Source organism: Sparus aurata, chromosome 21 (assembly GCF_900880675.1).
Source record: "Sparus aurata chromosome 21, fSpaAur1.1, whole genome shotgun sequence".
NCBI lineage: Eukaryota > Metazoa > Chordata > Actinopteri > Spariformes > Sparidae > Sparus > Sparus aurata.
Window position 1 is genome coordinate 5,697,888 of NC_044207.1, and position 11,291 is coordinate 5,709,178.

Below are 11,291 nucleotides of genomic sequence, written 5' to 3' on the forward strand. Positions count from 1 at the left end.
GGTGGGAAAGTTCACTGTCCATGGTGAGAGCCTTCCTTGCTGGCTGTGTGCCATTCTTCTATTGACTGGCTACACAGTTGATGCAGATAAATCACACGCTTTACAGATACAATACAGGCTACAGTGTTTTACCCTTCCTAAAAAAAAGCCTGGGTCTATTTTAATTCAGTGTCATTAGCCCTAAGAAAAACTGAACCAGGGATAATTAGATTCTAAACAAGATGTTATTGAGAAAATATGTCAATCTTCACAAGACAAAAACTGGTATAAAAGATGAAGTAACAAAAATCTGTTCTCGATAATACTTAACTTTTGAGTCTTTCTCTTGCAGTTGTTTATATTACATTTAATTATGTTGTTTTTCTCTGTTTCAGTTATACTGTCAATGATCGTCTTTCTGTTGCTTAATCACCTGTTGCTTCTTGTCTATGTAAAAACACTCCACTCCTCTGCCCTGCGTCATTCGCTCTCCACCTAATCATCTCTGCTGTGAAGGCAGCCAGCAGGAATTTCACAGGTTATCTTTGTGCTCAAGGATACAACGCCATGCCAGAAGGCATGGACAAAGAGAGAAGCAAGGATACGGTCAGCTTCTGCAACTTTATTAATCCAACATAAGCCTGTTAGCCTGATATCACATCTGCTCCTCAATGTGACTTATAACATATGTTACCAAATGATGCTGCCTTCTTGTTTCCATTCCCATAGCCACATTAATTTCATGTGTATGGTGAACAACTGAGATGTATTTTTTATACCTTGCTTTCACAGGAAACACACAACCGATCCAGTAACACTCTTCCTTTTTTTAGTTTGAAAAAGTTTTTTTAGACATCAGGGGTCGACAATATAAATGGCCCGGTGGCCCGGATGTACTTTTAAAACTGTCAGGGCCACCAGAACGCTCCAAGCAATAAAATACAAGTTTTATGTGAAACAGTTATTTATATATTTATTAAATAAAGCAGCCTAATGATTTTTTTTTTTTTCTTAAATCGTGGTATCGAGTATCGAGAATCATGGAAATTTACTAGCATTGGTAGAAAGTTCCAGCCTTGATAGCTAGACCGCAGGAATTAACCTATGGCTAAGCCCCGCCCCCAAACGCGATGAGCCAATCACAGTGCGCATTGCTAACCCAATACACTCAGACATTCTCTGCTTCCACGTCCATTGAAATGCATTGCAGTTAGTCAGTTTTCACTCGTTTTTATATTTTACGTTTAAAATGGTCAAACGGTGTGCATGGGGTACATGCAACTCCGACACTAGGTATCCCGAGAGGCTGGGCGACGGGGTGTATTTTTTACCCTTTCCCAAGCCACATCTCAACGATGTTAACATCTCTAACGTTAGCTTAACGTTAGCTAACGTTAGCCTAACGTTAGCTTCCAGCTGCGTTGTACGTCATGTCACTTTGTTTGCCGGGAGTTCATTGGCCTGTTATGTGCCAGTTTTTGTACTTTGGCAGTCATACATCATTGTTAGCTGTTGTCCAAAGGACTCTAGTTGTACTAACGTTTGATCATGAACCATTAACGTTAATTGCATATTGAAGCACAACAATTTAGACAACTTTCTACCAAAACAACTGGGGAACTTTCTGATATTTTTTTTTTTAGCAAAACATGTAACCTTTTTACTCCTCTTAAACATAACTAAATATTCAAACTATTTACATACAGTGTCAATAGACAAGAGGTCAGGATGTTCAAAAGGTCATTGATTTGTGCTGATTTATTGTGAGTAATAACTCCTAATAAAATGCTATATTTTTGGTTTTAGCATTTTGTCAATAGAGGTTCCCCATCCTCACCAAGCTACAAGGACTGTATGGAGTAAGATCGCTGTCAAAAAGACGTGTGCATGATTCTAACATTCGTATTCGTAATGTTAAACATTTGTGTGCAAATAAAATTGTTGTACACAAAATTCTACTGTCATATACACAAGTCTGAGAAATTGTTTGGGTTAGGATTGTTTTTATGTGAGTATGAATCTAAAAGCTGTGAGTGCAAAGTCTTGTGAGCACAACTCTAATTTCTACGACTACGAAGTCCTCACTGTGAACACGAATTCAAGTTTTTGGGTAAGAGTAGAAAAGTGTTGAAATGACGTCACGTAGGTCACAGGCAGGTCACAGGAAAAGTAATCGAACTCCGATTACTCCAAACGCGCATGCGCTAAAGCCTTAGCTAACAGCAGTGGACTGGGTGGAATGGAGATGCCAGCATAGGTGAAGCATCACAGGTAGAGTCAATAACATGTATGTCCAGTATTTATTCATAAAATTGTACTATTCAAAATAATATGCAGTTCATGGACATACAGACTTACTGCTTTAGCTTGCAAGCTAACGACTTGTAGGTGACGCGAAATTAGTGCTACTATTACTAGCATTAGAAGTTGGCTTGTGCTAGTTAATTAGCACTGACCTGCAAAATATGAAATTATTAATTTGAGACATAATGTTGATCAACATATGACTTTATCGATAAATTGCGTCAATTTCTGTAAAACAGACAGTTGCTATAGACGCCGCTCTGATCAGAGGAGCACAGATGGAAAGAGGCTAAAAATGAACTATGCGGGACATTTGCCTTATGGTTCATTTTTGCGTTAATTAAACAGCTTCAGAGTAATAGTGCTGATTAAATTAACGACTTGTAACTTGTTACATGGAGAATGGAGCCTCCGACCCGGTGTCCCAGCTCTCATCTCTGCAGCACCGCGACACAAACGCGCCCCGTAACCCGTAATCTCTTGTTTATGACAGATACGACTACACAATATACACGTCATAATGTGTGTATGATAATCCATTGATCCACTGATTGATTTCCCGCTGGCTTCCTTGTAGACAAATGCACATGACCGAGAGGAGGGTTAGCAAAGAGGAACAGAAACCGGACTTATATGATGGACAGATTTATGTCAATTTAGCTTGCGAGCTAAAGCAGTAAGTCTGTAAGTCCATGAACTGTATATTATTTGAAATGGTACCATTTTATGAAATAAATATTGGATATGTACGTTATTGACTTTACCTGTGATGCTTCACCTGAGCTGGCAGCTCCACCCACAGTGCCGGCCCTGAGTCATTTGGTGCCCTAGGCAAGATCTTGGCCGCACAGAAACTGCATGTATGTATTCAAGATTTTATTTATTTTAAGTCAAAAATATCACACCAAATAAAAACCGAAGGAAGAAACAAGTGGTAAAAATACAATATAAATAAGGCACTGCACAAACATATTATTTCTCAGCCTCAGAGTGCCGTCTCTCTCTTATCTATTGTCAGCCAGTTTGCAAAACGACTTCCAACTCCTTCCATGGTGCCATGTGGGTATTGTGCTACTGGCTATCCTCATGAACCTTCAGCAAGTGGCTTGCATTGTTCCAGTCCTTTAGTCCTTCCTTATTTATTAAGTCTGTATTCTTTTGGAGAAAACATTTAGCAGCAGACGCAGTGCAAGCTATCATTTCTGTTTGAGTACATCAGCCAGCTTCTTTTTATTTTTTCAGCATTGACTAAGACTCTGTTACAAAAGTCATGTTGACATTCTCCCATCTTTGTTTTGGAAAATGTGTAGCTGCTTTTTTATTTGAACTGGTCCTCTGTGAACTAGTCAGAAGAGATGTCCAGTCAGCCTTTAGTCCTGATGCTGTGTCACTGGGCTCTGCTGAGGTAGAGGGACAGGAGCACCTGATGCCGTGTCACTGGGCTGGTGAAATATTTTAAAACTGCATCTGAAGAGAGAAGAGAAGTATATGTGACCGCTGCATGTTACATTTTAACAAAAAAAACAAAAAAAAAAACCAGATGCTTTATGGGTGCTATACATAATGAACATGTGATGAGATTCATTCAGTTTATTGTCACTGCAATACAATTAAGTCTAATCAGAGTACAAGTGCAGTGTATATCTATATCTATATCTATATCTACATCTATATATATTCATTCGCCTATGAATGATATGGGAAAGCTAAGATGTGGAGTATTAACAGTAAAACACTTTAACACTGATGTAAACTTTAACAAACATATATTGTGACACAATAAACTAAAGGCTTACAACGACCCTGATACAAAGGGGATGGAAAACTACTAGCATTTTAACTGACATACAAGCAGGAAAGACACCTGTAAAATAACACCTGAACAGGCCTAACGTTAACTTTCCAAACGTCCCTGATGAATTTAAGGTGGAGTAACATTAACGTTAACACATGTCGACTCGAACTATTTATTGACTATTAAACAATGCTGCTATTGTCCGAAGTAAGCTAGCAAGCTAACAACAACGTTAACTACATTAACTACATCATTAAACTATTAATTTCCTTTCTCTTCATCACATTGACGTTACTGTACCTCTATCTTCTTCACGTCTTCCTCTTCTTTCCTTCTTTTCTTACACTGGGCGCCGGATGGTTTCAGTCTTTTGGACCTTGTGGTTCCGCTACAGTTTCAGTAAATCTCTCTCTTGGTCTTGGGGTCTCGGTCCGGTCAGATTCCGGCAGCTCGCCTCTCGACCCGCCTCCCTCACAGAGGACAGGTACAGTGCAACATTTGGAGTGATCGAGGTTCGATTACTTTTCCTGTGACCTGCCTGTGACCTACATGACGTCATTTCAACACTTTTCTACTCGTACCCAAAAACTTGAATTCGTGTTCACAGTGAGGACTTCGTAGTCGTAGAAATTAGAGTCGTGCTCACAAGACTTTGCACTCACAGCTTTTAGATTCATACTCAAATAAAAACAATCCTAACCCAAACAATTTCTCAGACTTGCGTATATGACAGTAGAATTTTGTGTACAACATTTTTATTTGCACACAAAAGTTTAACATTACGAATACGAATGTTAGAATCATGCACACGTCTTTTTGACAGCGATCTTACTCCATAGAACTGGATCTACTGTAGGACAGTGGTGCCGTCCATCTCCAAAAAAGAGGTACCTCAAACGCGTGTTGGGTGCACACATACATGAACACGCACAGGTTCAATGCTATTTAGTCAATTCATAGTAAATCATTAATTTTTCCTTTTTTTTCTAACACTATTTTCTCTTCAAAATTTTAAAAGCATTTATGTTCCATGGCTACACAGTTTTAATTGTTTTACTTTTTTCAAATATTATGTGCTCTGTCAAGTGTACACTTTAGTTTGAATAATTTTTTCTGATTGTTGGTTGGTTTGTGACATTTATGTTTTCCTTCATTCATTTTAAACCATAAATTTGTATTTGCAGTGCCGCTAGAGGGTGAGCAACCACCCGTGCAACAGCAGCCAGAGGAAGTGCCAGATCATCTGGACCAGCATCCGCCACTGGAGCTGCCCTTAGGGGAAGTGGAGCTAGAGCTGCTACCATTAAGGACTTATGCTGGCTCAGAAGGAGGCTGAAATTGAGGATTTAAAAAAAAATCAGACTCTAACATCACTGACACCAGAACTCCTGCACCGCAGCAATATTTCAAACTATTTCCAGTACTGCACTGGCTTCAGTTACAATCAGTTCAACAACTTACCATTAACATATAAGAGGGTTGATCGAGAAATAAATCAAATGTCACTACGTCACCAACTTTTGCTGATTCTCATGAAGTTCCGCCAAAATTTAGACTTAACAGATCTGGCTTACAGATTTCAGATACCAGAACGAAGCGCAGGCACTCTTTTTAACTCATGGGTCGATTACATGTTTGATGTACTTGGTGAATTACCTGTATGGCCACATAGAGACACCACTATCTCCGAAATGCCAGATAAATATAAGATCAACTTTGGAACGACTCTAGCAATACTTGACTGCACAGAAGTAAAGATTGAGAGGCCAAGTTCGTTACTACTGCAAAGTCAAAGATTCTCGAACTACAAATCAACCAACACTCTGTAATCACTGATTGCATGTGATCCATGTGGCGCAATCATGTTTACATCGACTCTTTTTACTGGATCATTGTCTGACAAAGAAATTGTTAAGAAAAGCAAATTCCTAGAGTTGCTGAAAACGCTCATGTCTCATAGCTACCTCAACAAAGGTGATGGTGTTGCCAAAATAAAGAAATTCAAAATTGTATCGGGGAGAATACCCAACATCAGGTTGGGCAACATAAATCAAATTTGGTATGTTGTAAGCATGCTCTCAAATTTTCAGCCTCACATATTATAGGCTAGTTATCCTTCTGTGTTGAGCAAGGTATTTAAAATGTCAAAAAGATGGCTCATCTGAAATAGTTTTATTGTATGTGTGTATATATGTGTAAAGATTTTTTTGTTACTAGAATAGTTGTATTTGTTGATAATCTACTGTGATTAGCTCTAAGTGTTGCACATTTTGACCTCTGGGGGTCCCCCATACATCATTATGAGAAATGAAAGGAATGCACATTGCTTGAATGTTTTCAAATGGAAATAGAAATAAATGTATCAACTGTTAGCTGTCATAGTCTACTTGTGTTGATATGAATATGAATATTTGAACCATCTTTCCTCCAGATACTGTGCAGTGTGCAGACTGTTAGTGTATTATTTACCTGGTAACTCAAACCACATCCGATTGGAAGTTCCTTTCCCTGAACTGTCACCCTTGCAGCTGTCTTAATGACCAGGTAACTTATTGGGGCCCCGGCCATGTTTTTTATGACATCATATACCTCTGCTCTCACACCTGACTCTTTCCTAAAAAAGGCAGCAAGGTTGTTTTAGGTAATGTATTGCAAAACATGAGCTTCATAGTCACCTCACAATGTTACAGTGATACTTGGATATTGTACAGTACATGCAGCATCACAAAGATGAAACCATGCTGTTTCTCTGAGTTCATGAAGAGAATATGAATGAATGAAAATAAAACACACGGACTGTTTAACTGCAGAATAAGTACTTTGCCCACCACTGTGTACTGTACATGACATCAACCTATGATTACCTGTTTGGGTTGTAGGAGCAGATGACCAGCTTCTTTTTCCGTTTAGCCTTTGCTTTGGCAACAATGACGGACGTGATAGGTTGGCCGCTTGTGATCCGCTTGCCTCTCGGCCGATGCCACGGCTGGGCCTGACTTGTACAGGACAGCTGATCTCTCCCCCGCAACCGGTCAACATAGTGGAATAGACCAATAATATGGGAGCAGTAACCCGGTTCCCTATGGATTCAATGCCAATGATGTGTCAGATCAATGACATGGAACTTGTTACTGTTAGTGTGTTAGTGTATATTAACAGATGTTTAGCAAAGCCTAGTATATTACAAACGCTGCTCTAGCAGAAGAAAAATCTAGCTATGCTAATACAGAGCTTTAAGCTAGGTTTAGATGAAAAAATAAGATAGTAGCAATTACCATAGCATATTTTACAAGTCACGTCAAGTTAGATTAATAAGTTGAAAGTAATTATAAATAATAATAAATTAATAAATTGAAAGTTAATCACACTTCTTACCCTGCAGTGCATGAACAATGCTGATCCTCTGTCTTGTTGTCTGAGATGGTGATGGCAATGAGCCGCGGTTTATCACGTTTACACTGTGACCTGCACATTTTTGCCTGGAGCTGAAGCTTTTCATCAACCTTCTCAACAATAAAATTATTGATATAACCCTCCAACGCATAGTTAAGGCCCTTTTGGTGACTACGAGATGATAATCTTTCTGTCTCCAAAAATCATCAATTGCCTCCTGTGAAATATCTCCTACTGTGACAGCTGCCATAGCGCCTGTTACCGAATGTTGACAGTTTGTCCGAGTGAGTGGAGGGGGCGGGGCCATAGGTCAATTGGCTGGGATATGTTCTTTTTCGTTTTTATGGGGATCGATACCTGACATTGTCCTGGGCCAGTGGTTAGAATGGTGGGGCCAGAGGGCCAGTGGCAAATTTCCCTTATTGTCTACCCCTGGACATACATTTAACATTTACTTTGATATCCCTGTATTTGACAAACACAGGTGAGCTACTGTAGTCATTCCCTACTGAAGAATGACTTCCACTGTATGCAGGGCACTCTGAGAGTGCTGGAGAGCTCCCTTAGTGACAGGCTGCTTCTCCCTAAGTGTGTGAAGGAGGTCACAGGCCCTTCCTTCCCACTGTCATCAGACTGTATAATTAGCACTGCTCCCAGTAGACCCCATTCACACAACAAAATGGAATTTTAACTGCTAGCTCGATATGCCAATGGGCAATTTCAGGACCTAAATGTGCAATGGCTTACTGCTTTTTCTACTAACATTTAAAAAAAAATCTACATATTGTTATGACTGTTTTCAATTGATATTTTCTATTTTTGCTATCTCCTTTGCTGCTGTAACAATGTAAAGATTTCCCCATTGTGGGACTAAAAGAGGATTATCGCAGTGAATTTCAGCAAATAAAGAATCGGGTAGAGAATGTAGCATGTGACTAGATGGTGTTAGAAAGCTTGAATCAAATCACATAGGGTAATACTGTCCACCAAATTACATCTTAAAGCTGCAGTCTGGAGTTTTGAGAAAAAAGTGGATTTTGCCAGAAATCTTTAATGTACACAGCTCCCAGGTCCCTCCGTCTTCCTCTCTGCAGTTCTGTCTTCAAAGCCCCTCCCTACAGAGCAGCCTGCTGTGCACAAGCAGGCTTGTAACCACGGTAAGATGACGCATTCAAAAAAGCAACAACAAAATAAGCTCATTTCTGATCAATACAACTACATTACAATGACAAGTGCCTCATGCCGATCACTGTAGATATCCAGAAGAACAAACAATATTCCTCACATCGCGGTAGACGGAGTTACCAGCTAATCATTGCAACATTTTTGCCATGCTTTCTCAAGCATGAGTAACGTTATTTTGCTAAACCAAATCAACCACTTCAGAGCGTACTGAACACAAACTTATTTTATAACTGCCCGGTCACTCGAAAGACACTTTTGCTGACCAGTAGCCATAAAGACAGAATTAACACCGGAGTTAGCATACAGATTTACCAACAAGCTACGTAGCTCGACTGCAACATCAGCGATATGCGCTTTTGCAAGTACTACTGTAACCGCCGCCACCATAGCCTTTTGGTTAAAACATAGAATGACACATATATCAAGCAGGGCTCCTTACTTGTCCAGTAGAAAAGCAGCTAACTCTGAGTCACTCTTGAGTCCTTACAAATCCTGCAGCTCCCTCCACCTCTGAAATGAGGCTCCGATATTTATCCTTGTTTTCTCTCTGGCTCGGTCCAATTCTTTCTTTTAACACTGCTTTTCTTCGTCAGTCTTATTATTTCTTCTCCTTTACATGGGCAATGGTGGGGCATTTTTCGGCTCTATTTTTGACTTCTATTCTCAGCCATTGTTTACAGTTTGGGCTTTAAAGTATCTGACCAGGTAAGAGCAGACACTGCGCCTGCGTGGGGGAGGGGGGCTGCCAGGAGCATGGAAGAGAATGATGATACTTCTCAGACACTCCCCTTGGCTCTGATTGGTTGTTGATCTGTATCTTATTCTACTGTCAGATCATGATGACAATTTTAGCAAAAATAACAAAAAAATAGTTGCAGACCTTAGGCCAGCTGTAACATTTGCTAGTCTAATTGTATTGTATGTTTAGCAACTATTATCATTTATATTAGAGGAAGTTCTCATGTATCTCATATTAAGAAAAATGCAACATCCCCAACCATATCCAACATGTAATTCAAACATTTAACATTTCCATAGCTTGTGGCAGAATAACATTTTCAGTAGCTATACCACCACATGCTCACAATAGGCTACATATGGGAATAGCTTTTGTTATGGATGGCTATCAGAGAAATTTCAGAGACAGCATCTAAAATTACACCAGAAAATCAATGCAGCTAACGTATGGTTTGACAAAACATGGATTTACCCCGAAATTAAGAAAAAAGGCCTTACCACCAAGTGTGCTCCAAGTGTAATGTCCTTCTGGGAAGATATTACAGTAGCCCTAATACTTATACTTAAACAAAAGGTAACATCTGAACAATCTGAAAAAGCAGTTACAGTTTGCATTGAGGATTCTGTAACTCTCACTCTACTTCTCAGTCTTCAACTTATCTCAAGAGTCGCTTATTGTGTTCATTATTTGCTCATTCACAAATTCTTTTGAAAATCATTCAGTATTTAGGGATACCTTAGCTAAACGGTGCTCCATCAAGTCGAGATTAACCTTACCCTCACTTTTTTAACGAATGAAATTTAACTTTACACTGTCCTATATTCGGAATAGAAAAGTTCCTGTAAAAAGTATGAAAAAAAATATTGCATTAAGATTTAAAGGTTGAATATGTAATATGCTTATTAAAAGCTATATTTTTTCAAAAATAATACATCCATGGGGCGTTTATAGGGGCGCAGATTAAAAGTAATGCGTTTCCTTTAAAAAATTATATTTAGTCTGAAATAAATAATTTAAGAAATTTTGACGGGTTCGACAATGACTTCCTGTTTACATCGTACCAGCCAAATAGCGGCCGGCATTGCGGGTTGCCAATTTCGCAACCTCGGCAAAGCTCGGCACAGCTAGGCTGACACTGGGTAAAATGGCGGAGTCTGCAAGCTCTTCAGAGCCCCAGCGAACGGTGCGTTATCTGTCCCAGCAGCTGAGTGACCGGAGAAGAGCAAAAACCTGAGTAAATATAGGTGAAGCATATGCTCAATGGACTCAGGTAAAGGATTTCCACGGCATCAAAACACACGGTAAGCTAACTCGCTTGCTAAAGCTAACGTTACCTGTCGGTCAAACTCCTTTGCTATACTTATTTTGATTATATCACGTTGATCCTAGATATGAGAATACTGATGGTCCAAACCTGTCCAAACCTGGCAACCCGACCGCTGGAATTACCTTTTTGTTGTCGCGACTCGCGACTACGATCTTGAGACACTAGATGGGGCCATTCAGCTCATATTCCATATTCCACCTTTAACCTTATTGTTAATTTATATTACTCGCTGTCTTCATCACAATGCATAGTATCCATGTGAAATACAAGCAAACAGCTGCCTCTGTGTTATTTAATCAAAATATCATCTTCGAATAAAAACGTCAACTACAGCAACTACAGCAACAATAGCATCCTAGCTAGTTGGTTAACAATTAGCTAAGTAGTTTGTTAGCTACCTTCCTGGCTATAAACAAGTTAGCGTTATTTAACAACTAGTTAGCTAGCTAGCATTTCATTTAAAGTTGCCTACTAACGTTTTACACCATTTAGTACTGTACATACAATTTATTACATTTCTGAGTTAACATAAGGATATGTATTTGTCGCTCACCTCTCCTTTTCAAACC